The sequence below is a fragment of the Rhagoletis zephyria genome, unplaced genomic scaffold (genome assembly GCF_001687245.7).
Source record: "Rhagoletis zephyria isolate East Lansing unplaced genomic scaffold, Rhagoletis_zephyria_1.1 Rzeph_scaffold_00505, whole genome shotgun sequence".
Lineage (NCBI taxonomy): Eukaryota > Metazoa > Arthropoda > Insecta > Diptera > Tephritidae > Rhagoletis > Rhagoletis zephyria.
In genome coordinates this window covers 93,955-118,988 of record NW_016157589.1, presented here as the reverse complement: position 1 = coordinate 118,988, position 25,034 = coordinate 93,955, and the positions used below count along the sequence as shown (strand labels likewise).

At 35.4% G+C, this 25,034-nt stretch overlaps 1 protein-coding gene and 2 long non-coding RNA genes across 3 annotated transcripts in view; all 3 read right to left on the bottom strand.

Moving 5' to 3' along the window:
- The window catches only part of LOC108360028 (uncharacterized), a 165,562-nt gene that overhangs the window by 86,130 nt on the left and 54,398 nt on the right, over window positions 1-25,034 (bottom strand). The window lies entirely within an intron of this gene.
- LOC108360033 (uncharacterized) lies at window positions 488-20,006 on the bottom strand. Its single transcript, XR_001847037.1, has 3 exons — window positions 19,876-20,006; window positions 7,046-7,048; window positions 488-501 (listed from the first exon to the last, which is right to left on the bottom strand). It is a non-coding gene; the product is annotated as an uncharacterized LOC108360033 (long non-coding RNA).
- On the bottom strand, window positions 18,153-18,595 carry LOC108360029 (uncharacterized). The gene is made up of 2 exons (XR_001847033.1): window positions 18,418-18,595; window positions 18,153-18,349 (listed from the first exon to the last, which is right to left on the bottom strand). It is a non-coding gene; the product is annotated as an uncharacterized LOC108360029 (long non-coding RNA).

Sequence of the window (25,034 nt, the reverse complement as noted above, 5' to 3'; positions counted from 1 at the left end):
ACACGTTCGTAACCAAAGCAGCTGTCGGGTATGCATCTCGATCGAACACATAGTAGCCGAGTGTGGCGTTCGCTTGTGCTTGATTTTTAGTGAGTGTGATCAAAAAGGCTCGATCATACTCAAAGCTGTTCTCTGACAACGACTGAATTATCATGGACGCCCAGCAGCCGCAGTGCAGATCGACCGATGCGCTGCTAACATGGAGTGAGCAATGCATTATACCCACGCTTAGCACAACACACTCGTCCTCGCATGGAATTTAATTTACAACGCAAACCAGGGGTGGCTTTCTGTAATTCAATATCAAGCAAAAACGTATATCGAAGTATCGTGCTGTATCGAGCATTCGATAGAAACTGTTCGACAGAACTTTTGCTCTCGTTTTGCGTTTCGCAGCTGTCAACCTCAACTAAAATATAAGTGAACATTTTTAATTTTTCTGTAATTTTAAATGTTTTTTATTTATTTAGGAGTCAACAAACGCACGCTGCTCAACTGAAGCTGACAGAATCTATGGAGCAGCAAGACGCTTTAGCTAAAAACAGTTTGCAGTGCGTAAGCAATGGCTGCGAGAAGAAAAAGGAGTTATAGAGCAAATTAATGGAAATGTTAAAAAGCAACGGGCCTCCAATGAAATCAACGAAGGGATGGCAGGAAGCAATGCTATCTGCACACTCTTCGTCCAATCATGGTTACGTTATCGTCTCGCCCTGAAATTTTGAGCCGAACACATGCATTTCAAGGGAGCTAGTGATAGGACGATACGAGTACCGAGTACTGAATATCGTAACTTTTCTTGAGTACTGAGTAATATCGAGAACTCGATACTTTTTGACAAGTACTGAGTAAGTATCGGGAGCTCCAAAAAGTATCGACTGGTTGAAAACTTGTTTTAAGTAAAATATTTTCTAAAATTACATACAAATTTCGTTCTTTCAATTATATTAAAAAATTACCCAATAAACGTTCGAAAATTTTCTTCGATATCCAGTATGAATGTCGTGAAAATCAACATAACGCAAAAAAAAACAATAACAATAACACGTCTAGACCGTGGCTAGATCTCTGTAACTGAGGTTTTCTCGAAAGTGCCAAAACAGATTCGGGCATAGAGATCTTTTCCACAGATAATCTACTCCGGCGCTTAATAAGTTTTTAATAATACTCTCACCCAATAAAAACTGGACAAGCCCTAGCATATAAAATTAATCAGAGATAATCACTTCTGACACTGAACAGATTCTGTTAACAACGGTTATCTCTCGTAGTGTCCAGACTGGCACTACCACGCAGTATCTTAACTTGGGTAACCAGTTCAGTAGTGGAATTCACTAACTTTTAACGACGCGATTTTACGAGTTGTTAGTTAAATATTTGTGTTGTTTGCAGTAACAATTGTTCGATTCACTAATTTATCTTTAACGACACTAAACAGCTGACTTTCGCTATTTATGTAAATTGATAAAAAGTGGCACCTCTGTTATCCGAAATGTCAAATCTGCGAAAAGCACAAAAGGAAATTGAAAAAAAATCAAAGAAATTAATAGTTTGTTCTTGAAAAGGTAAGTATTGTAATGAATTCAAGCAAAAATAATCGTGCTTTATAATTTAATTACTTTTACTTTTTCTTTTTATATTTTAGGATGGCCTCAACTAGCCAAGCAGCCACTAAACGGAACCGCGCTTCAACGGAGCAGTTGAGTGCAATGATAGACTTCTTCCAAGAAACTCCGGGGCTGGCCGGAGGTAAGTTTCATCGGCTGCATGGCAAGCTGGAACATGAAAAGAAATGGGAGGAGATGGCTTCCAAGCTAAATGCCGTCGGAGGAGCTGAAAAGTCCATCGACCAATGGCGTACGGTAAGTTATAAGCCCACTAAGAAAAGACCGGTGCTGTGCGGGAAAACTGTGATTTGTGAAAACATACTAACATTTGTTGTTAACTTAATAATATCGCTTTTATTGCAAACATATATGTATATACATATCTACATACAAGTGGTGCATAACAGTGGAGTCGATCCCATGCATTGCTACTGCGCACAGTCTCGTTCTTTGTGTGTACGGACATACATATGTATGCACATACATTCTATGGAATATTCTATATGTTTATTTTTAATAATACTTTTTGTGCATTCTTTCATATGTAGGTCTGGCGCGATTTGAAAAGTAGGACTAGTGTTCGAGTGCGAGACCGGAAAAGGCAGCAGGCGTCAACCGGCAACAGACCCGTGAAACAGCCTCCTTTAACGGAGCTGGAGGAGCGCGTGGTGGCCATTATTGGAAGCCACTATATTGAGGGCCACGAGTCGGTAGGAGAAAATGTACCATTTGACTTGGTAAGTTTTAACTGGATTATTTGTGACCCATTGTTAACCACTTTCTTGTTATTAGGAGCTTCAATTGGCCCTGGAAGACGGTGAGGAGATAGTCTTTCAGGGTGAAGCGGTGGAGTCCGAAGACCAAGTAAAAACTGAAGTGCGGCCGGAGACTCCAAAAACGCCTACAATGAGAACTCCGCGCAGGGCACTGAAGAGGAAAAGAGAGGAGGAGCAGAGCGAAACCGAAAAGAAGTTTTTGGAAGTTGCACAAACGCAAGCCGATGCAATGAAGGTAAATAATTTGTTATTAGAAGATTCTCCAATTTTTAATAATTTTTTTAAATACGTAGATGCTGGCGGAAAGCTTTTCCAGACTGGTGGAGGTACCATTCCAGCTGGCGGGGGAACTCCGGGTATATGGAGAAGGACAGAAAGCCTGCGCCGATGCTATAAATAATTTGGCAAGGGCACTCGGTCCCCAATAATTTTTTTTAAATCTACTTAAAAGATGGTATTTCCTTGATACAGATATTCCATCATTACTGGAATTTAGGTTAAAAATTAGGTTAAGAAAATGAATTTGTCCCATTTATTTAATTTGCTATAGTATATAATACATTATATACTCTAGTTGCCCGAAAATTAGAAACGCGACTTCTTTTTAAGTTCTGACAAATTTTTTTTTCTTAATTAACTTTAATTTATTTAAAAGAAAAACTTGGTCATATTATAACGAAATCCATATAAAACAAAATAGTAAACCTTGTACAGTATTTATGAAAATTTAAATTTACCGAATTTTTATAAATCCTGTACAAGGTTTACAACTTTGTTTTATATGGATTTCGTTATAATATGACCAAGTTTTTCTTTTAAATAAATTAAAACTAATTAAGAAAAAATAAATTTGTTAGAACTTGTAAAGAAGTCGCGTTCCAATTATCGGGAGACCAGTGTAATTACTGAGGCCTTAACGTTAAACAACTTAAAACAAAAAAACATTTTCTTTTTAAGTAAATTTTTTAAAATCAATGGGGCATATTCATAGTCGAAATAAAATTTACGCTAAGTTAGTAGCAGTTTTTTGGCATACAGCTATAGTCAAAGATGTAGCACCAGAAATCAAAATGATATTTTGTTTCTTTATTTTTAATAATACTCATTATATTTTTAATTCAATCTATAAAAGAAACGACATAAATAAAAGTTTCAAAAATTGCACAAATTACAAAAAAATTAATCAAACTTGAAAAAGTTTTCATCAGAATTAAAAATTTTTCTTAAGACTCTGATTGAAAAGTTTGAAATTTTGATGAAACTTTTTTAAGTGTGATTAATTTTTGTGTAATTTGTGAATTTTTGAAACTTTTATTTACACTGCTGGAAAAAAGTATTGTCACAGACAATTTTTCACAATATTTGCAAACAATTTTATTCTAATATTTTTCCGCTAATTTTTTATAAAACTTTGGTTCATTCTGCAACAAAAAAACGTGAAAATATAATTTCTAGCCTTTGTGGACAACTCGCGAATATTCACTACATTTTGCGTCAATTTTATTTCGATTACGAACATGCATCGTTGCCGGCCCGGCCCCAATTGCAATTGTCAACTATGTATAAATATTCTCAATACCATTATCAATCAAATTGAATTGATAACTTATTTTTAAACTCAAGACTGAATGGATTACTTTTTAGTATTTATTTTATTTTTCTCTTCAATTGTAACTGAATATTTTTAAATTCAATATTTTTATTTAACACTTAGTTTAAAATATTCTCCTTAATTTTAGTTATTTATTAATGAAGTACGCGATTTTCTAGCGTGTTGAAGTTTGCTCTTTAACTCCTAGAATTTAATGAGCAACAAAACTGCATCCGTAAAAATTTTATAAAAATTCTAAATAAAAAGTTTAGAATTTTTGGATGCAAATGTTAAAGTTTGTCGAATTTTCATAATCTTTGTACGAAATTTGAAATGTGGATTTATGTGGTGCTCGCTAGGAAAGGTGTTAAACTTTTATAAAAAAAAAATATAAACATTAAATAAACAAATGAAAAACAGCCAAAACTATTCAAAATGTCACTTAGCTTAATCAGCCGACCACAAGGGTACATATGCAGTCGCTGTGGTTGATAAGAAACTCATTAATAATAAGTCTATCTCATGATATTTATACCACCGTGTAAGTCGTATGGTTATGTTTTGAAATGTATTAATAAACTTTTATTTGAGTTTTCATTTTCCTCTTTATTATAAACAATCCATTAAAATGTTTTCCTTTAATTGACCACAATTTTTTATGTGCAATTTCCCCCCTGAATCCAAATATCGAGATATAGCCAAATATCAGTTATTTGAGGTCTGGAAGAAGTCCACTCACTTAATTTAAAATTTTTAGGTCACAGTTGACCAATTTCGAAATTTCTTTTAATAAGCTTCACTAATATAAAAAGAAATATTGAAATTGGTCAACTACGTCCTAAAAAATCTAAATTAAGTGAGCGCACTTTAACCGAATTTTTGCTATATATCGAAAACGTTTCGACGTTCTTCACATCTGACCACATATTTTGATTCAGGGGGGAAATTGTACATAATAACTGAGGATCAAATGGCAGAGGTCAAAACTTTTTTTTAAAGTTTGTAATATAAAATTAAGAGGATAAGAGCGGGTGATATCTACATTTTTAATAAATGATATACCTACTGAAAAATATTTGATTGTAAACTTTAATTTTTAAAAATTCTTTAGGAATATAGTTAAAAAATTTCTTTGGAAAGTTTTAAGAAAACAAGTTTGCTATTAATCTTTCTTGTATGCGTTTTGCAGTGGAAGATGATGGACTTGGGCTTCCGAAAATTCTGTCTGAATCCTCAATGTCTGTAGAAAAATTATAAATCTGGTCGTTAATTTGCTGTTCACTCAACCGAAGGTTGTGAAGAGCTGCACACGCGTTGACGACTTTACCAGCGAAAGCGGGGTCATATAATAGAACCCTTTGTTGCGATAAGCATCGCCAAGTTCCTTTAAGGACGCCAAAAAGTCGCTCAATAGGGTTCCGTGCCTTGCAGAGCGCTTCATTGTAGCGAAATTTTGGAGACCCTTCTGGCTGGTTGGGTAAAGGCGTCATGAGCCATGGCTCTAACGGATATCCAGAGTCACCTTAGATAAACTTTTTTTAGTACAACATTTTAAAACAAATTAACAAAAAGAATTACCGATTAAAAACATGTTGCGGTTTCCGTTTTCAAAGGCTCGCTGCATGACTTGTCGCACTGCAGAGGAGCTCGAAATATAGGAGTCATGTCGTGCTCCCGGATACTTTGCGTTTACGTTTAAAATCTTCAAATTTGGGTCGCATATCTATACCAAATATATGTCGCGGTGGTAATTATGTAATAATAATGTTCTTCACTAGGATTTGCTTACCATTTGTACATTCAATGAGTGGTAGCCATGGTAATTAACGTACGCCTCCTCATTATTTTTCGGAGCCAAAATAGAAATGTGCGTGCAGTCGATAGTCGAAATATCTAGTGCCGAACCTGCTTTTCAGCTGATATTGCAGTTATTCTAGATCCTTTTAAATGTATTTCCAACCATTGAACTAGATCGGCTGCCAAGTTTGGTCCTAGCCTGTATAATTTCCGGAACTCTGTTGGAGCCAGTTCAAACGGGTTGTCCGCACTTCGCAACATACGCCGATTTACACCCGACACGTTTAACTGCTGCTCACGTTCCGATAAACTATAACCGACGTATTCAAACGACATATTTTCATAATATTTATTATTTATTTATGTACTGGAGAACTTTTTATTTTCGCTAGCAACACCAAACTAGACGACGTGTACTTAACAACAACAGCTGATTTTACGCTAGCGAGTGTTGTTACAAAACGTTTACTGAATCGATAAATCGGTAAATTTGTCGTTTAGTTGACTTAACGATAACAAGTGTAGTTAAAATAGCGTAGTGAATCCCACTACAGGTGCTAGTTAGATTTCGTATAGTACGTTTACGTTGGCAGCACCAGGACAGTATGGCTGCATTCCAAAACGTCAAAATAAAAAGCATCAGTCTCTTTTATTTCTAAATCTAAGTAGATTGCAATTGCAAATGTGCGCAACTTAGGTTAGATGCTAGTTTTCAACTAGGTTGCGCAAGTTAGACTTTTTCTCCAAATGCGGTTTAGAACTAAAAGACACTGATGCTTTGCATTTATGAATGCACCCTATCTTTCATGCGACAGCTTTAAAAGAGTAACCTTGAAGGGCACAGGATAGGTTGTCCTGAAACAATTTTATCTTCTAAAAGCCTGGACGGGCCCCAGAATAATAGTTTCCCTTTGAGAAAATCACTTTTGGTTTTGGGAAAATTTCCTTAATTGAGATACTTTTTACCAGACCTGAACTGGTCCCACTCAAGTCCCACTTGGAGAAGCCAATCCTGTTGCTGGTAACTTTTTTCTTACAAATTGTCATGACAATCTCTGGAAAGTGACAGCCATATACTGGATATTAGCGGTTAGACTGCCTGTAGCATGCAAGAACTCATGCGAGATTTCTATTTCTGCAGCTGGAGAGTTTCTCTTTAAAAAAGTTGTCTCTCTTAGTTCTCGAGCTGGGTCTAACAATCAACACTTTAACTTGGGCAACTGATCCTGGTAAAGGCTACATATAGCTGACAATGATTTCCTTGTCACCACCAAGACCAACTCTGGCAAGCGACTGCGATACAATGGTAAAAACTATCAGGGTGCTAGGTATGTTTTCCAACCTTAAATCATCTGTAACAGAAATTGTACTTACTGATATGCTAGATATGAGAGTACATTATGCTCTTGAAAGATTCTGTTAGCAATGGTTATCTCTCATAGTATCTTGGACGACGTTAGCAGACAATTTCTTGAATTTGTGCATGTGCTAAGTAGTGTTTTTATCTTGGCAGCACCAGGATATAATCTAGCATGCGGAAACCTGAGAAGGGTGACCTTGACGGGAGCATAATAGGTTTTTCTCGAACAGATTTACCTTCTTAGAGTGTGGACCGGCTTTAGTATCGGAATTTCTAACTGAGATAATTACTTCTGGGTTTGGGGCTGGATTTGTCTGAAAGGAGTTTCCTTAATACCGCGAGGACAAACTTTGGCAAGCGATAACCATACAACGGTAAACTATTAAGGTGCTGGGTATGATCTCCAAACCTAAATCTTAAACAACAGAACTTGAAACGGCTCTAGTAGGTATGTAAGAAAAAGCTTGCGAAATTATCTTTCGACACTTGACAGAAAGTTGTTCAATTTTTCTCCAAGGTGCAATGTTTCTTTTATAATGTTTCTGTTATTACGTTCTACAATGAAAAATATTAAATTTCAATAAAAAGCAATTGCTTAATTTTTATTCATGCAGTCCAATGGAAGAAAATGCGTTCTTTGTGACCCCATAATGGCGAGAAAAACGCATTTTCTTCCCGGAAACACGAAATAACATCTTTAATGCGAGAATAATCCCAATTTAGGACTGCACTATATTTCAGAGGAGGACCTTCATAATAAAGCGAAAGCATTCGAGGCTACATACAGATTCAGGATAGACCTGGTTCAGAAATGTAGAAAAGAGCATTTGACAGGTCATTAGACGGAAGCTGTCCGGAATCAATGAAATTTATATTTTGTTGTATTGAACTACCAGTAATCGGTACAGCTATACAATTTTTGCTCAAGACAGAAGAAGAGCTAGCGGTAATTTCAACATTGGGCTTAATTAAAAATTCTTAAATAATTGGAAAACGAATCTCTCATCTCACCTTCTGCTCGATAAAAATTTTCAATTCAATTTTCAATTTTAGTTTATTTTGCACAAGTAAGACTATTGTCTCTTAAAGTACATCGACATTTGGAAATATATCTTTGTATAATTCAATATTTCATTATAAGTAAATACATTAGTTACAACTATTATTATCATTTATATCTTACTAGCCGACCCGGCGAACTTCGTCCCGCCCATAATTAGATTTTTAATTTAATCGTTTTGGTCCAACATTTTCTCCAACAGTCCATGATTTCCATTGCCAAATTTATCGGCTAAGATTATGGTTTGCTGGTCGTTTGCCGCCTTAAATAAACTAACGAAAGTGTTATGTCCANAAATGGATGCGTATAGACTGAGATGAAATACCTTAAAAGCCAGTTTCACAAAAGCAATTTAAGTGAAAAATTATTTTTTTCTGTCAGGTTCTATGTTAAATTCAATTAAAAAAATAAATCTTCATTAAATTGCTTTTATTAAACTGGCTTTTAAGGTATTTCGACAGGTAGTGGTTTGAGATTTACCACTGCACAAATCAACCCTGGTATGTCCGAATGAAGCTTTAACGCATAATAATATTGGCAAACCACATCCATTAGGCCAATCGTATTACACGAGAGTTCGATATACTCAATGGTGCAACAGGTCGATTTAGTCTGACATTCACGGCACCTTTTCTCACTTGTCGGTTTTTAGTAATAACTCGAGCTTAGCATCACCTCACATCACTTTTTTGCAATTGGACTTCCTTTACCGTTTCCAATACATGTTTTGAATATTCGTCAAATCGGATCTTAAAAAAAAAAAGATTTTTAGTAATAACTCAACTCCAGCGCCAACTGGCGGGTTAAATTGTGAAACTAAACTATCCAGAGACTCACTCAAACACACACACACAACTTTTTTGAAATCCCTCCATCCATTTAGGATTTCACTCACAAACATACCTAAAGGAGTATTATATACACATTCAAAGATAAGGAAAAGTCAGTACGTTTGTACTTTGCCATGCCCTCTTTTCAAAGAGCCTACTTTTCTCCATGAGTATGTGATTGATTTGATATATTTCCGTACCAAATTCAAAAATTTCTCCAATTTTTCTCAAGAGTATGCGATTGATTTCATACACATAGTATCCCCATACCAAGTTCCAGTACTCTAGCATGAACCCTTCGGTGTTCGGTGAAAATTCGGTTTATATGGGAGGTGCCACGCTCCCTTTTCAAATAGTCCGAATTTTTCCACATGAGTATGCGATTGATTTCATATATCTCCGCACCCAGTTCCAGTGCTGTACCATGAACACTTCCAGAGAAATGCAGTATGAAAAATTTGTATTGTATGGGAGGGCCCACGCGCTTTTACAATAGCTCAAATTTTTCTCAAGAGTATGCGATTGATTTCATATACATAGTACCTCCATACCAAGTTCCAGTACTCCACCATGAACATTTCCAGAGATATACAGTGTGAAAAATTGGGTTGTATATGAGGTGCCACGCCCCTTATCCAAAAGCTCCAATTTTTCTCCATGAATATGTGATTGATTTATATTTTCTTACCAAGTTGNAGGTCGATTTAGTCTGACATTCACGGCACCTTTTCTCACTTGTCGGTTTTTAGTAATAACTCGAGCTTAGCATCACCTCACATCACTTTTTTGCAATTGGACTTCCTTTACCGTTTCCAATACATGTTTTGAATATTCGTCAAATCGGATCTTAAAAAAAAAAAGATTTTTAGTAATAACTCAACTCCAGCGCCAACTGGCGGGTTAAATTGTGAAACTAAACTATCCAGAGACTCACTCAAACACACACACACAACTTTTTTGAAATCCCTCCATCCATTTAGGATTTCACTCACAAACATACCTAAAGGAGTATTATATACACATTCAAAGATAAGGAAAAGTCAGTACGTTTGTACTTTGCCATGCCCTCTTTTCAAAGAGCCTACTTTTCTCCATGAGTATGTGATTGATTTGATATATTTCCGTACCAAATTCAAAAATTTCTCCAATTTTTCTCAAGAGTATGCGATTGATTTCATACACATAGTATCCCCATACCAAGTTCCAGTACTCTAGCATGAACCCTTCGGTGTTCGGTGAAAATTCGGTTTATATGGGAGGTGCCACGCTCCCTTTTCAAATAGTCCGAATTTTTCCACATGAGTATGCGATTGATTTCATATATCTCCGCACCCAGTTCCAGTGCTGTACCATGAACACTTCCAGAGAAATGCAGTATGAAAAATTTGTATTGTATGGGAGGGCCCACGCGCTTTTACAATAGCTCAAATTTTTCTCAAGAGTATGCGATTGATTTCATATACATAGTACCTCCATACCAAGTTCCAGTACTCCACCATGAACATTTCCAGAGATATACAGTGTGAAAAATTGGGTTGTATATGAGGTGCCACGCCCCTTATCCAAAAGCTCCAATTTTTCTCCATGAATATGTGATTGATTTATATTTTCTTACCAAGTTGAAAAATTTTACCATGAACGCTTCCACTACTTCCTTTAGTTAGGATTAGATATGGGTTAGCCAAGGATTAGAGACATGAGCCTCTTAAAAGTAAAAAGGGATATAATTTTTTTTAATTTTGAGTTGCGTCGCTATTGCAGAGGACCATCGGCATGTGAATTCATATACATATTACGATAATGAAATAAATTCGAGCATAAACACGATTTTTAGTTACATATACATATTATTATTCCTGTTATCGATACATATTTTGAATCTGAGGATAATCGGACCATAAACCCGATTTTTAGTAATAACTCGACTCCATCGCCACCTGGAGGCTCTTTTTTGTAATGGTATTGTTTTCCCTATTGTCAATACATATCTCGAATATGAGGCGAATCGGACCACAAACACGATTTTTAGTAAACATTCGACTCCTACGCCATCTGGCGGCTTTTTTTTGTTGCAGTGGTATTGTTTTCCCTATTGTCAATACACATCTCAAATATGAGGCGAATCGGACCATAAATACGGGTTTTACTAATAACTCGACTCCAGCGCCACCTAGCGGTTGTTTTAATAGTTCTTCTGCTATTCGGAAGGTAGACAAATTCAAGAAACAAATATCATAAAAATCTGTCCAGCCGTTTTTGAGTTATAAATGGTGTAACTAACATGACTTTGTTTTATATATATAGATATTTAATTTAGTGAGAAATAAAGTAGGAGAACATATACATGCATAAGTATTTATAAATATAGTTAAAGTAAACAGAGTTAGAGAAGTGTGTTTTCTATTGCAAAAAACTCCATTAAGGCAAATTTAAAGCGCGCTGTATTGCGTTCATTTTTAACGACATTCGGTAATGAGTTCCATAGTTTGATCGCACTGACAAAGAACGTTCTAGATGACGAGAGATATTTACAGCGTGGAACAATGAGGTTGCAAGTCCTGTCTGAATTCGCGAAACATAAATTTCTGAAGAGGTATTATGGTTGCATTTTATAAATTAATTGATTTAGGAAATCAAGGTTGCGATAATTAAGGAAATTAGTAAGACTGCAGCCCATTATCTTAAAAGAAAACTCCGATATGTGCTCAAATTTGCGCTTCGAAAAGATATATCGTGCACAATTGTTCGGAGCCAGTTGCAGCTTTTTCTGTGATTCACAATCCATATTTCCATACAAGAGCCCACCAAACGATATCAATGGAATTATGAGAATTCTCACCAATTTCAGTTTCACATTTAAAGGAATGAAGTCGGCTGTGTACCATAATTTTCTTAAAATAAAGTAGATTTTGCTTAGAATATAGTTAATATGGTCTTTACATCCAAGGTATGAATTTAATTTAAACCCTAAGCTAGTAACAACGGACTCGTATTTGATAGTAATGCCCTGTATGGTTAAAGATGGTAAATTCTTTACAAGTAGCGAGGAGTACGTAATACAAATGGTTTTTTTTTTTTAACTTGGCCATTCTGTAGCATAACGGAGCCGTCGTTATCCAATATGCTATACATTCATTGTAAATTCGAAATCTAGCCCATTATCGAAGAAAATTGTATGAAAGAGAGCATATCTCTCCTTTTTGGTGAAGCCCCCACATTTGTTTCGCGTTTTCTACAGTTGCATTTATTCTTTGAAGTAAAATGATCTATAAATATACGCGTCAAACACTTATAAAATATTTGCTTTTAAAAACTTTAAATAAGCGTTTTATATAAAAATTTATTTTATCCCTGTAGAGGTAAACTTATTGCAAATTTACTTGAAAAACTCCCTTTGAAATGCTTGTTATATCAGATTTGAACAACTAAAGCAGTGCCCATTCAATTTACAAAATAAAAGCAAAGCAATCTCGTTTTTATTTGCTTCTCTCGTTTACTTTAAAAATACTTGGAAGCTCAGTATATCCAGTAAAAAAAACTGTGGTGAAGTCTTTTATGGGGATAAAGTTTCCAGAGGGGAAATAGTGCATTAATTTTTGAAAGAAATACCATATTATGTATGTACTCTGATTTATAATATTAAAAAATGTATTAGAACCAGTTCAATGTGATATTCGATACAAATTAATTTTGCTACTCGGGACGCTCTACACATTGCCCCTGAATAATAGTTTTACCTAAAATTGTTCTTTCTGTATTGCATCGTGGTGAATTCACATTTCTCAGAAATTTGACAACAAAACAAAATGAAGTTAGTATTTTATTTGCTAATTTTTGCGATTTCTATTGTTTAATGTAAATTTTATGTCTTTAGGATATGTTGAGGCAACAAAGAAGGCGCAGTTGGAAAATGAAGTTATTAGTATGAAGTAGCAGCGCAGGCACATTTGGAAAATTATTCCGACAAGCAAGATGAAATTTGGGAAAGTAAGTGCATGGTTGCAGCATATCTATGTATTAAAAAAGTATTTAATTAAATGAAATTGTGTTTAATAGAAATGTTATAAATCGAGTGGCGTTATTTAAGATGTGCTCCAAACATTTGGCGAACTTTTTTTCGCCTTCTCAACGTGCTAAGTTACAAGTTAAGATCACTGCCACCACGGCCGGTAAGAAGCCCGAAGCTACCGGCTGTCCCCGAGTCGTAGCTGAAGTTCAGAAAGAAACAGGTCAGCAAACGTGCTACCCTGATCAAGCGTAAACTAAAGCGCTCTGCCGTGATTGCACTCCGCAAACGTGAAAACTTGGTGCATGCTGAGAAATATCGAGCAAAATATCCGTGATGGATGCCGTGAGAATAAGTTGCGCCGTCTGGCAAAGAAACGCGGCTCATTCTACTTGCCTGCTGAAGACAAATTGGCTTTTGTGATCTGTATCCGCGGTATCAACAAAATTGCACCAAAAGTGCGTAAAGTTTTACTGTTGTTCCGTTTTCGCCGCATTAACGACGGTTTGTTCATCAAATTGAACCATTAATATGCTACGCATTGCCGAACCCTATATCACATGGGGTTATCCAAATCTTAAATCAGTTCGTGAATTGATCTACAAACGTGGAATTGTCAAGCACAACCATCAACGTGTCCCAATCTCTGACAACTTTGTAATCGAACGCAAATTGCGCAAAGCGCACGATATTCAGTGCGTTGATTATTTGGCGCACGAAATATTGACTGTTGGATCCCACTTCAAGTAAGCTTCCAACTTCCTGTGGCCATTCAAGCTCAACACCAACCGGTGGCTGGCGCAAGAATGCTAATCACTTCGTTGAGGTTGGTGATTTCGGTAACCGTGAAGATAAGATCAACAAACTGCTGCGCAAGATGGTTTAAAGAAATGTTTGGTGTACAAGGTGAAGTATTTTTATTTCAAAAATATATCTACCCTGTAGTAGATGGGAGTGACTACAGGACTGCTGAATCAGTAGCTACCTGATAAACACCGTCAATTACCGACCGACGACTTGCAGTGTATTTCATCGATTACTTTTACAAGGCAATGCCCTAGGCGGTAGTCACCATCGGCTCTCTCTGCACTACCGGGAGTTACTAAAGTAATCACTTGCGTGATTTATGGGCGCCCTCTGTCGAAGTTTTTCGCTATTCTCCTTACGACTAGTTCGACTCTGCATTACCATGTGCACTACCACGGGTTAATAGAGTAGCTACTTACCTAGGAGTCGGTGCAGTAGCGGTTCAAATGTAGCGATTGACTCCAGCAGTACTGGAGGGTATCTATCTATCTTCTATACTATAATAAAACTGTAAATTGTTTGTCTGTTTGTATGTTTGAACTCACTAATCTCCGGAACTACTGGGGCTTTAACTGGTGTATAGAGAGTGGCCTCGGACGTAACTTGGGGTATAAAAAAATGGGATCTGATAGGGGGGCGTGGCACCTCCCATAGGCGCGACATTTTTAATCAGCTATAACTTCGAAACCGTAAGTCACATGACTTTGAAATTTGGTGTGTTCACATACATAAAAAAAAGAGGCGTGGCACTTCCTATGGGTGTGAAATTTTTAATCAGCCATAACTTCGAAATCATACGTCACATAAATGAAATTTGGTATGAAGACATATCCTGGGTAGGCGCTTATAGTAAGGTATATATGAATGAGTTTGTATAAGGGGCACTGGCACCTCCCATAGGAGTGAAACTTTTAATCTGCAATAACTTCGGAACCGTAAGTCACACGACTTTTAAATTTGGTGTGAAGGCAGATCTATGATAGTCGTTTACAGTAAAGTATCCATATATATATAAAAAGTTTGTAAAAGGAGGCGTGGAACATCTTACAGACGTAAAATTTTAATCACCTATAACTTAGGAACGATAAGTCACATGACTTCGAAATATAGTGTGAAGACATAAATAAAGTAGGCGCTTATAGCGATGTAAATATTAGTGAGTTTGCAAAAGGTACCACGGCACATTCCATAGCCGTACCTTTCATTTAAATTTAAAAGCACAGTATATACAGTAATAAACCTTTTTGAGTACTCCTCGGGGGTAAAATCTGATCAGGGTTGATAATGAGAAGGAGCATGAAATTTGTCGATTCAGAGTTGTATACAAAATTACTGTGGTATGAAAGGGAGCAACAACCGTGCTATGGCAGAGTGGCACATGACATGACTGTATAATAGTGACCGAAATTAATTACAGAAGTGTAAAAAATTACAAATTATTCTCTATTACTATGGATACTAATACAGATCATCATAGTTTGGTGTTTAACTGGTTATATTACACCGTAAATAATAATGAACTGTTAAATATTGACAACGCTAGTACCGAAACCAAATTTACGTAAAAGTTGCGTTCCAGATGCTTCACGATTTGCAGGTTTTACAGGATTTGCAGGAAAAGCTGTTTTCTCTTAGTGAATTTCATACAGAATACAGCTTGTAGTCAGAGGCAGTGGCATGTAAGACTCATTTAAATCTATTCATCATGTTGGAGCAGCTCCGGGTAATGGGGCTGAGTTATGACCACTCTAGCCAACGGAGTCTCCAAGCAAACGCATGTCCTGAATTTATACGGTAGCAAATCATAGCAATTACTATTGTATGTATTTATGATTCATATTTGTGACATTCTATACTTTGATCAAATCGATATTAAGTATTTCTGAGGAGCTCCGGGTAATGGTCGCTCAACCTTGGGTGTGCTTAATGAGCTGTCTTGACAGATGCGCTGGCAGGAATTGGAGTCTCTATAACTATACAAAACACTTTTTTTTTGTTTTTTGAATAAAAACTTAAATATATTCGGAGTTTTAGAATTGTACTTGATAAATTCACAAAATAACAAAAAATTCAGGTTTTTTCATAAAAATATAATCTTACAATTGATATTTTTTTAATTTTAAGTTTACATTTAAGAAAAATCCATTCAGTACAATAACTAGGATTTGAGTTTTTTCAGTTTATAGAAACACAAGCGTTAATTCTGTTCTCCACTATTGATATTCTTCTTAATTAGGCATTGATGTTACACTTCACCTACATTTTGTCCATAAATAACACATAATTACATATATTTTATCCTCGAAAAGAACTTTTTGTAATCATGAGGCGAAACTCTCCACAGTTAGTGTTGCCGTGCGCGCAAAACGAAAATGCTGCACACAACCCAAAAGTACTCCTCGGGGACCAATTGGTAAAAAACTTCGAAAAGGTTTATTACTGCACATACTATGTTTAAAAGTCCTCAATATTCCCTGAGACTTCCCTTTGACATGTGCTTATATGGAGAATGCTTGCGAGTGGGATGTCCGAATAGTATTTATGCTTCTAACCGCACAAAAATTAAAGTATTGTTCAAAAGGAGGCCTTAAATTATATAAGAACAAGTAAGAGCAGCNCGAAATTTATCGGTTTTAGCTGTCCAAATAAATTAGTTTTGCATTGAAACCCCATATCTGAACAATCAGTTATATGGAGACAATATATAAGTTACAGTGACCCGATCTTTGTTAATTTTACTGTAGACTGTCTGTCGATAATGAGTAAAAATAGTGCGAAATATCATGTTTCTAGCTGCATATATTTAGAAATTATAACAAAGATTCTCATATCTGAACAATCAGTTGTATGGGAGCTATATGTAAAAAAGACCCGATCTTTGTTATTTTCACTGTAAGAATTCTGTTGATAATCGTTGGAAGTATTGCAAAATTTCATGCTCCTAGCTGCATAAATCGAGGAGTCATAACGAAAATTCTCATAACTGAACAATCAGTTGAATGGGAGATATATGTTATAGTGACCCGATCTTTGTTATTTTCACTGTAAATATTCTGTTAATAATGAGTAAAAACGGTGAGAATTTTCATGTTCCTAGCTGCATAAATGGAGAAGTTATGGCAAAAAATCTCATATCTGAACAATCAGTTGTATGGAGGCTATAGGTTATAGTGACCCGATCTTCGCCATTTTCTCTGATAGTATTCTTCTGATAATGAGTGACAACAGTTCACAATTTCATGTTACTAGCTACTTAAATGGAGGAGTTATAACGAAAAATCTTATATCTGAACAATCAGTAGTACGGGAGCTATAGGTTATAGTGACCCGATCTTTGTAATTTTCACTCTAAGTTCTCTGTTGATAATGGGTGGAAGTATTGCAAAATTTCATGTTCTTAGCTGCATAAAAGGAAAACTCAAGTAGCACACTGGTGTATATTTCTGAATTTTGGTACATATGTGTTAAGATTAAAAAAAATAATATTTTGGTGTATTTGTCATCCCGCCAGTACTTCTTCTCAAATCAAAATTCTGCCTTTAACGTTTTGGTACTATTGATTCATTGAGATTAGTACGAAAACTGCACCAGCTCCTAAAATGCACCACTCTTTTAATTTGGTTCACAAATTACTCAACGTTGACAAATGTGATTAAGCATTCGGCGATATGCCGATTTTAATACCAGTCCCTTCTCATCTCGCCATTTAAATATTTATTCCGCAGCCATTGAAATGGAGATACTGAAGGAATATTCCGCAGATGATATAAAATGTAAACTTGTTTGTTTACATCCATATGATCCGGAATGTGGGCAGAATAACCAGTTTTTTAATGCTAAAAAAGGCGTATTCTTTCCTTTAATTCACACTTTGTAACCCCGTATACATTTTATTACTTCATTCAAATAAAAAAAAACAACACTTAAGTTAAAAAAATTCATTTTATTATCTCCGTTTTTATACATACATATGTATTTTGTTAGACACTGAACTGTATCTATTTTAATGGAAAATTCTTAATGATAAATACATAAATAAACAGGGTAGGGTTTAGTATACATATCGTCATTTTAAGTACAAAACCTAAGAATGAAAACAAACAAAGAAGACGAAAAATGCGTGGAGGTTGAGTGCGATTATATTGGCATTTATCATCAAATATAATAACTGAAACTGAATAAAAATGAAAGTGTTTTGCAACCACGTAGCATCAGCACAGTTCGATTTTTTCTGACCACAAAAGTGCACCCACTTTCCACGCAAATTTACGCCTCTTTGCAACCCAAACCAACGCACAAACTTGTTCAAATCACAAAGCACTTCATTTATATCATATATTCGTAATAAATCAAAATTTATAGTTTAAATCGCTGCAGAAAACACATCAAGTCGCTAAAAAATCACTATGAAGAGGTTGAAGACGATGTCAACAAAACCAAAAAACATCAAAAACGCTACGAAAACTTTTTCCCGAAAATCGCCACGTATGCTGCTGACTCTGCCTATAAGCTGGATATCTGAAAAATAAGAAAAAATAGCAATTATCTCTTGATAATATAATAAGAATGTTTGTTTACAAAATTACCTCTTTCCGCAATTCCTGATAATTTCTGTGGGCAATTGACAATTGTCCAAAGAATTCACCAAAAAATGAATATTGAATACACCACACAGGAGCTTTGTTTCTTTACAGATATTTATCACTAGCAAGGCGAATTTGCATAAGATAGTGTTATACCATGTTCGGACCGACAACGAAAATACTTTGAAAACGAGTTTTGGGATTGTGTGCTGTAAGCTGTTCGCACCGGCTGGAGTTTTCGTTGACAATTCTTTCATCCTTTGTTTACAGTTTTGCTAAGAAAAAACAAAACCAAAATATTTTTCTTTCATTTTCTTATTATTAGGAACCTTTGTCGTTTATTTATATTTTAATTTGGCCAGCCAATTGGCAATAAATCCCAACTAGCATATTAGAGATGATAAAATATGACTTACACTTCGATAAATATATCTAAAAAACAAGTGAAGACACCGATTGAAATGAGTGGAACGAGAGTTTTCAAGTAGTTTTCAGTGAAAACTGGTTTTCGTTTGACAGATTTTACAAGGTTTTAGGTCGAAAACCAGTCTTAGCAACGAAAACAAGTTTTCGATGGCGGTCTGAACATGGTATTAGCCGTAAAGAATAATAGAATAAATTTATCGTGTAAAAATAAACAAAGCCGAAGAGAAGGATGAAAGAAAATGTCAGAAGAGTCAATTGTATTAATACTTCATTTTTCTATAGGAAATGTGTTTTAATTGCTTTAAATTGTGAAAATATGATTTGTAATAATTAATAAAGAAAATCTGGAAACTGTGGAAAAGTGTGATTTTAGTGAAAATAGTCGTGAATTTCAGGCATAAGTGCAGAATACGGCCCGTTAAGCTAGCAAGAAACGAAGAAGTGGACGTTGTTCACCCTTTTTTTCTAATTCTAATGGTATACAATTTTTTTGGTGCAAACTTATACTGCAGGTGCTATGGAGTGGGAAAGGGGGAATTTTCTTTTTATTTGATTTTTGTAAACAGAATAAAAATTATAACCACATAACCTGATAACTAGGCAAGTGAGAACAACCACTAAATTTTGTAATTTTTCCCGTTCGTCTTCCTGATACTTATCTGCTACAAAAGTAAAGAAACAAAGCTAGTGTGTGTGTACTTAATACACCACCAGTTTGAATATGAGCCAGTGTTGCCATGGACAAATTTTGTTTCCTACCAAAACTTCCTACCAAACTCAACCAAAACCTACCAAAATGGTATTTAAGTTTTTAATATATTTTTAATGCCGACATAACATTTAGAAAAACCAAAATACAGCTAGTACAATAAAAACAAATTAACTACGTATAGACATTCACCTACCAAAATCCAATATAGCCTACCAACCTACTAAATGGAAAAAACCTACCAGTTTTGGTAGGAAAAGCTCATATTTGGCAACACTGATATGAGCTATTAAACATTCCACAAGTAGTGTTGCCATCAGCCTTACCATTTTGGTCAAATTGGTAGTTTTATTTTCCTTCGGTAGACAAAATTGTTTAGGGGTCTTCTGTATTGACTGAGTTCAGACACGGAACTGGTTACTTGTAGGATTGCATTGTACTGTTGTAGCGTAGTGTTCGTTTGTAAAAATTAAAAAAAAAAAATTGTCGATTAGCGATTATAAAAAGTTGCTGATGTTGAAAAGCTCTAATGTGTACTAAATGCTATATGCATCTATTGCATTTTCTTTTACTTTTTAGACATAAGATAATTGATATAAATTGAATTAACCTCAAAGATTAAATTTTTACATAAAGCAAATATGAAACGAAATAAAATATCATGTTCGGATGATACAAAAATTGGTTGTTTGGAAACTGATTTGGTAGGATTTTTGGAACGTAAAAATAACTGCAGTGGCAACAATTGAATGGTGTAAATTGTGAATATTTCTACGTCTAAGGCAAAATAAATATACCGTTCTTTTGCCTTGGTAAATATTTTGTACCTAACTCAAGAATCAGTGTAAGTTTTCGACGACGACCATATTTTCAAAGTATTTTGAAGGTAAAGCTATGTTTACAACCTAGAGTAATGGCGTTACGCGATGCGATGGATATCGCTCGATCAAAATTAGGCGTGTATTATTTGACGAGAAATTTAAGCTATTAGCTTATTTTGTATGGAAGTCGTAGCCAATATAGTGACTCCTTCGCCAGCATAATCGCTATCGATTAAAAAGCAGAAAGTGTTTAAAGTGTAGCAAAATTATACACGATTAAATATTAGGTTTTTTCCACACGGGCCTGCGGCTACCCGCGGGTGCCCAAACTGTCCACAAAGCTTTCCTCACGCTAGAAAAATGAGTAATAGAGAGCGCATACCTTCCACTTTTGGATCGTAAATGTCTTCTTCTTCGTGCCCGAAACAGCCCGGACTTTCTTTCTTGGCAGAAATGTGCAAGAAGTCAATTTCAAATAACAGCTGTTGTTTGTTTACATCCGATAGCAAATTTTGTAAAATACAGAAATGGAAAATAGCACAAAAGGTTCAGAAATGTAGGTATTTGCTAATTTTATTAGCTACATATATAAGATAAATAAACATAAAATCATTGTTTACAACTGATTTCTTGATTCCGGGCACGAAAAGTGGTTTTTTGCGTTCCTCAAGCTCTGGGCACTTTTAGCACGGGTTGACACATTTTTGACACTTGTGCCCGGAAAGCGTATGGAACAAACCTATTTATAATAGGGAAGTTCACGGTTTTAGGTGTAAAGTTGGCAAATGCTATTCATCGTGAACTGCCCTATTATAACTAGTTAATCGTGTATGATTTTGCTAAACTTAAAACACTTAGGGAGACTTTTTATTTGTTTCTATAACCTTTTGACAATTCATGCTGAAACCTAAGCATATTGTATTGTATGTAATAGCAGTAGAAGAGCTGTTTTGATTTATTATGTACACATGTACATATATGTATGTATGTATGTATGTATGGCTTTAAATATGAGAAAAGCTATTCACTTTACAAAAGGCATATTTTTCATTTGCTTTCACAGCGATAAACACGAACGACTGTGTAAATGATGGCTAGTAGCGATTTTTATGTATTCTCGTTACGCTAATACGCTAGGTTGTAAACTTAGCCTAATCCTGAAACTCGGCTGGCCGCCATATTAAAGCTGTATGACTACTATTTAGGTAATTTAACAATTTCATTATGTACATTGGCTCAACTATGCCACTTTATGGATATTTTCGACCCTGTTTTAAACAGCGCATCTCTTAGAAAATTAAAAATGGCCAAAAAATCACTACTTTCAAAATATAACTTTTTCCAGATTTATTTAAAATCTTCAAATCCTCATAAATTTTGAGGCGCTCGATTTTTAGAGGGAGTAGGACCGAAATTCACTCGACAGAATGTACCTCGTTTTTAAATTAGGAACTCACATTCATATATATTCGCGATTTTCATGTCTGCATATTATGAATACTGAGATTTATAAAAATAATTCTAAGTTGTGCAGATTAAAAAAGAGCTTCGGTGTAAATTTTATGTCTGAGTTAATTTTAAATTTGATTATTAGTAAATTATATTCCTCGAATCATTTCGTACTCTTCACACTCATGGGAATATATTTACGCTAGAATATGATGTAAATGATTTACCATTATGGTGTATGATTTGAGCCAATTATGAGTACGTATTTTACACCAACGGAGTTTATTTTATGTTCTAGAAACAAGAAAACTTGTATACCACTGGCATAATATATATACCGAAAATCAGTAAAAAAAAATTACGGTAGGTGTAAATAATACACGAAAAAGCGGTATAACCTTTACACTGAATCGAAATAAACTGTTCAAAAACTGCGCCTAGAAATGGCATATTTTTTATATTGAAAATGTATATCACGCCGATGCAAAAAATACACAAAATATTTTGGTGCATTTTTGACTTTTGTGCTACTTGAGAATTTGTAACGAAAAATCTCATATCTGAACAATCAGTTGTATGGGAGCTATATGTTGTAGTGGTCCGATTCTTCCGGTTCCGACAAATGATTAATACATTATAAAAATACACCCACCTACCAAATTTCATCTGGATATCTCGAAAACTGAGAGACTAGATTGCATACAAACCCTGTGGTACATACCTTTGGCTGTAGCTGACTTTGCAGAGGTGCTCGCTGTTATTGGTTAGATTCCAGTAGGCCCCAAGATGTTAATATGTTAACACAAAGCTTTGTTTTGTATTACCAAACTATGAAATAGCATCTGCGAAGCACAGAATAGAAGCGTATTTGAACGAAAAAGCCGCCGAACACATATCTATGTAAAGTAAACAAGCCCACCGCTGCATCCCTTATTCGATAGTTCCGAAATAGTTCTAAATTCGACAAATAGGATCTAGTTCGTTCTGCATCCCTTTTTCTATAGTTCCGAACCATTTCTAAATTCGTCACTTTAGATATAGATTTCTAGTGAAAAAAACTGAAAAAATTAGTTTCTTAAAAGTACCACTTTTCGCCGATTTTGGACTGGTGGCGATCTAGTTCCTATCGGACTAGTCCCTTTTTGGCGATAAAGACCTAGTACGGAACTAGAAATTTGATTCACTAGTCCGCGGTTTCCCTGCAGGGAACAGACGGACAGACAGACAGACAGACAGACGGACATGGCTAAATCGACTCAGCTCGACATTCTGATCATTTAAGTATACATTTTAATGGGTCTATCTCTTCTTGTTCTGGTACTTACAAACATCGGACCAAAGTTATAATACCATTTCATGCTCATGAAAGGTATAAAAATAGTTTATATCTCCCTTAATTTATGGTAAATTGAAAATCTTTTTAACTGTTTTATATTTTTATTTGTTTACCCCGAACAACGCCGGATACTCTACATCAGTGCTGTCCAACCGGTTGTTCGCGGGCGCCTAGTAGCTCGCGACCTGTATTTTAGGTGTCCCAAACAAAAAGATGCACAGAAGAATACTCTGTACCGAACTATGCCATTTCCGGTTGTAATTGCGAAAGTGTCAATTGAAAATGAGAATCGTCAATTTTAAATGCGAAAGTGAATTTAAAAGCGTCAATTGAAAATGATAAAGCTGCAAATCAAAAATATGTATAATAGCCAACTGTAAATAAGGTAAGATAAAAAAAAGATTTCCAAAGATATTAAAGAAGAAATTCCCAATGACCATGTAGATAAGGCTCTCCGACTTGGCATTTTTAAATTATAATTTTAATATAATTGAAACACAGCTTCTCATAAAAATACAAACGTCGTTCGGAGTCGGCGTAAAACTGTACGTCCCTCCCCTTTGTGTGAAAGATTCAAGGCGCACGCCATAAACCGGAGGAGAAGCTCAGCCAAACACTAAGCGCCAATTTATTATTATTATTTGAAAAAACTAAATAATCTCAATTATGGTTTTCAGAAATTATGACTGCAATCTCAGCGTTTGTGGGGAAAGGGGCTGTTGGCGGGGAAAAACTGCCGGCTTTTCCTGTCGTTTGCTCTTCTTTTGAACACGAAAATTCTGGCGGGGTACAATCCATTGCATTACTTGGAAAAAGTTCTTCAGTTACTATCGAAATACGAAAAACGGTGCAGGAATACAAATGCAAAGATCCGTAACTAATAGGTGGTTTTTGCGTCAAACGATGTGGGGAATTTTAATTTGATGAAATGCATCATAATGAATCAAAATTTTGAGTTATTTGTTAGTTACGCCCTTTTGTATTTCAGTTAATAATGTTAGTTACAGATTTTTGCATTTTAGGTGACGAAATGTTCTCTATGGAACCAGTATTTTCTTTTTCCAAAAAATTGATTTATGGATCGTAATGGAAACACTGCTTTATCAATTAAGAGGAAATTGTGGTTTTCACAATACAATGAATGTTCGTTATCTATGTGCATTCCTTTATTTTAGCTACCTGTATAAATTTTATTAATAAATACAGGGTTTCATAGGGATCAATTACACTGTGAGACAAATGGTATGGGTCAGTGATCGGGAAGGGTTCAAATTACCGGGGAAAGTTATATCGGAATTGTAATTTTTAATTTTTTTTAATTTGTTTGAGCAAAATCGGACTAGTGGTTCTCGAGTTATGTCAAAAAAAAGACCACCAAAGGTGACAATTTCCCTTATATGATAGATACTAACTTCAAATCGATACATCTCGATTCCTAGACGTGACCCAGTGAAACGCCGGGCCACGTATAACTTGTTTTTGACCGATATAACATTTCCCGTTGGTTTCATCCCATCCCGATTTTGACTGTCGCATAGTGTTATGATTGAAGTTTATTAAGGCGGTGCCCACAAAGCAAAGCAGCGCAAAATTTTTAAGGCGCAGGATTTAACCTTTCCACCGAAGTCAATAGTGTTAACATTACAAACCTTTTAAAAGAGACTAGCCATACAAAATTGGAATTATTATAAAATAGTCTCAGATTAAACCGATAACTTTTTGGTGTCCAACCTAGTTTTACTGATTATACCTGCGAAAAAGAGGAGCAATGTCAAAAGTAAAAGTAAGCAAAAATTGACGCTAGCAAGGAAAAGAGGTTTGTAACGGGTAGTTTTGGAGTGCAATGGGGTATAGTCATTGCGCTGGGTATGCAGTTACA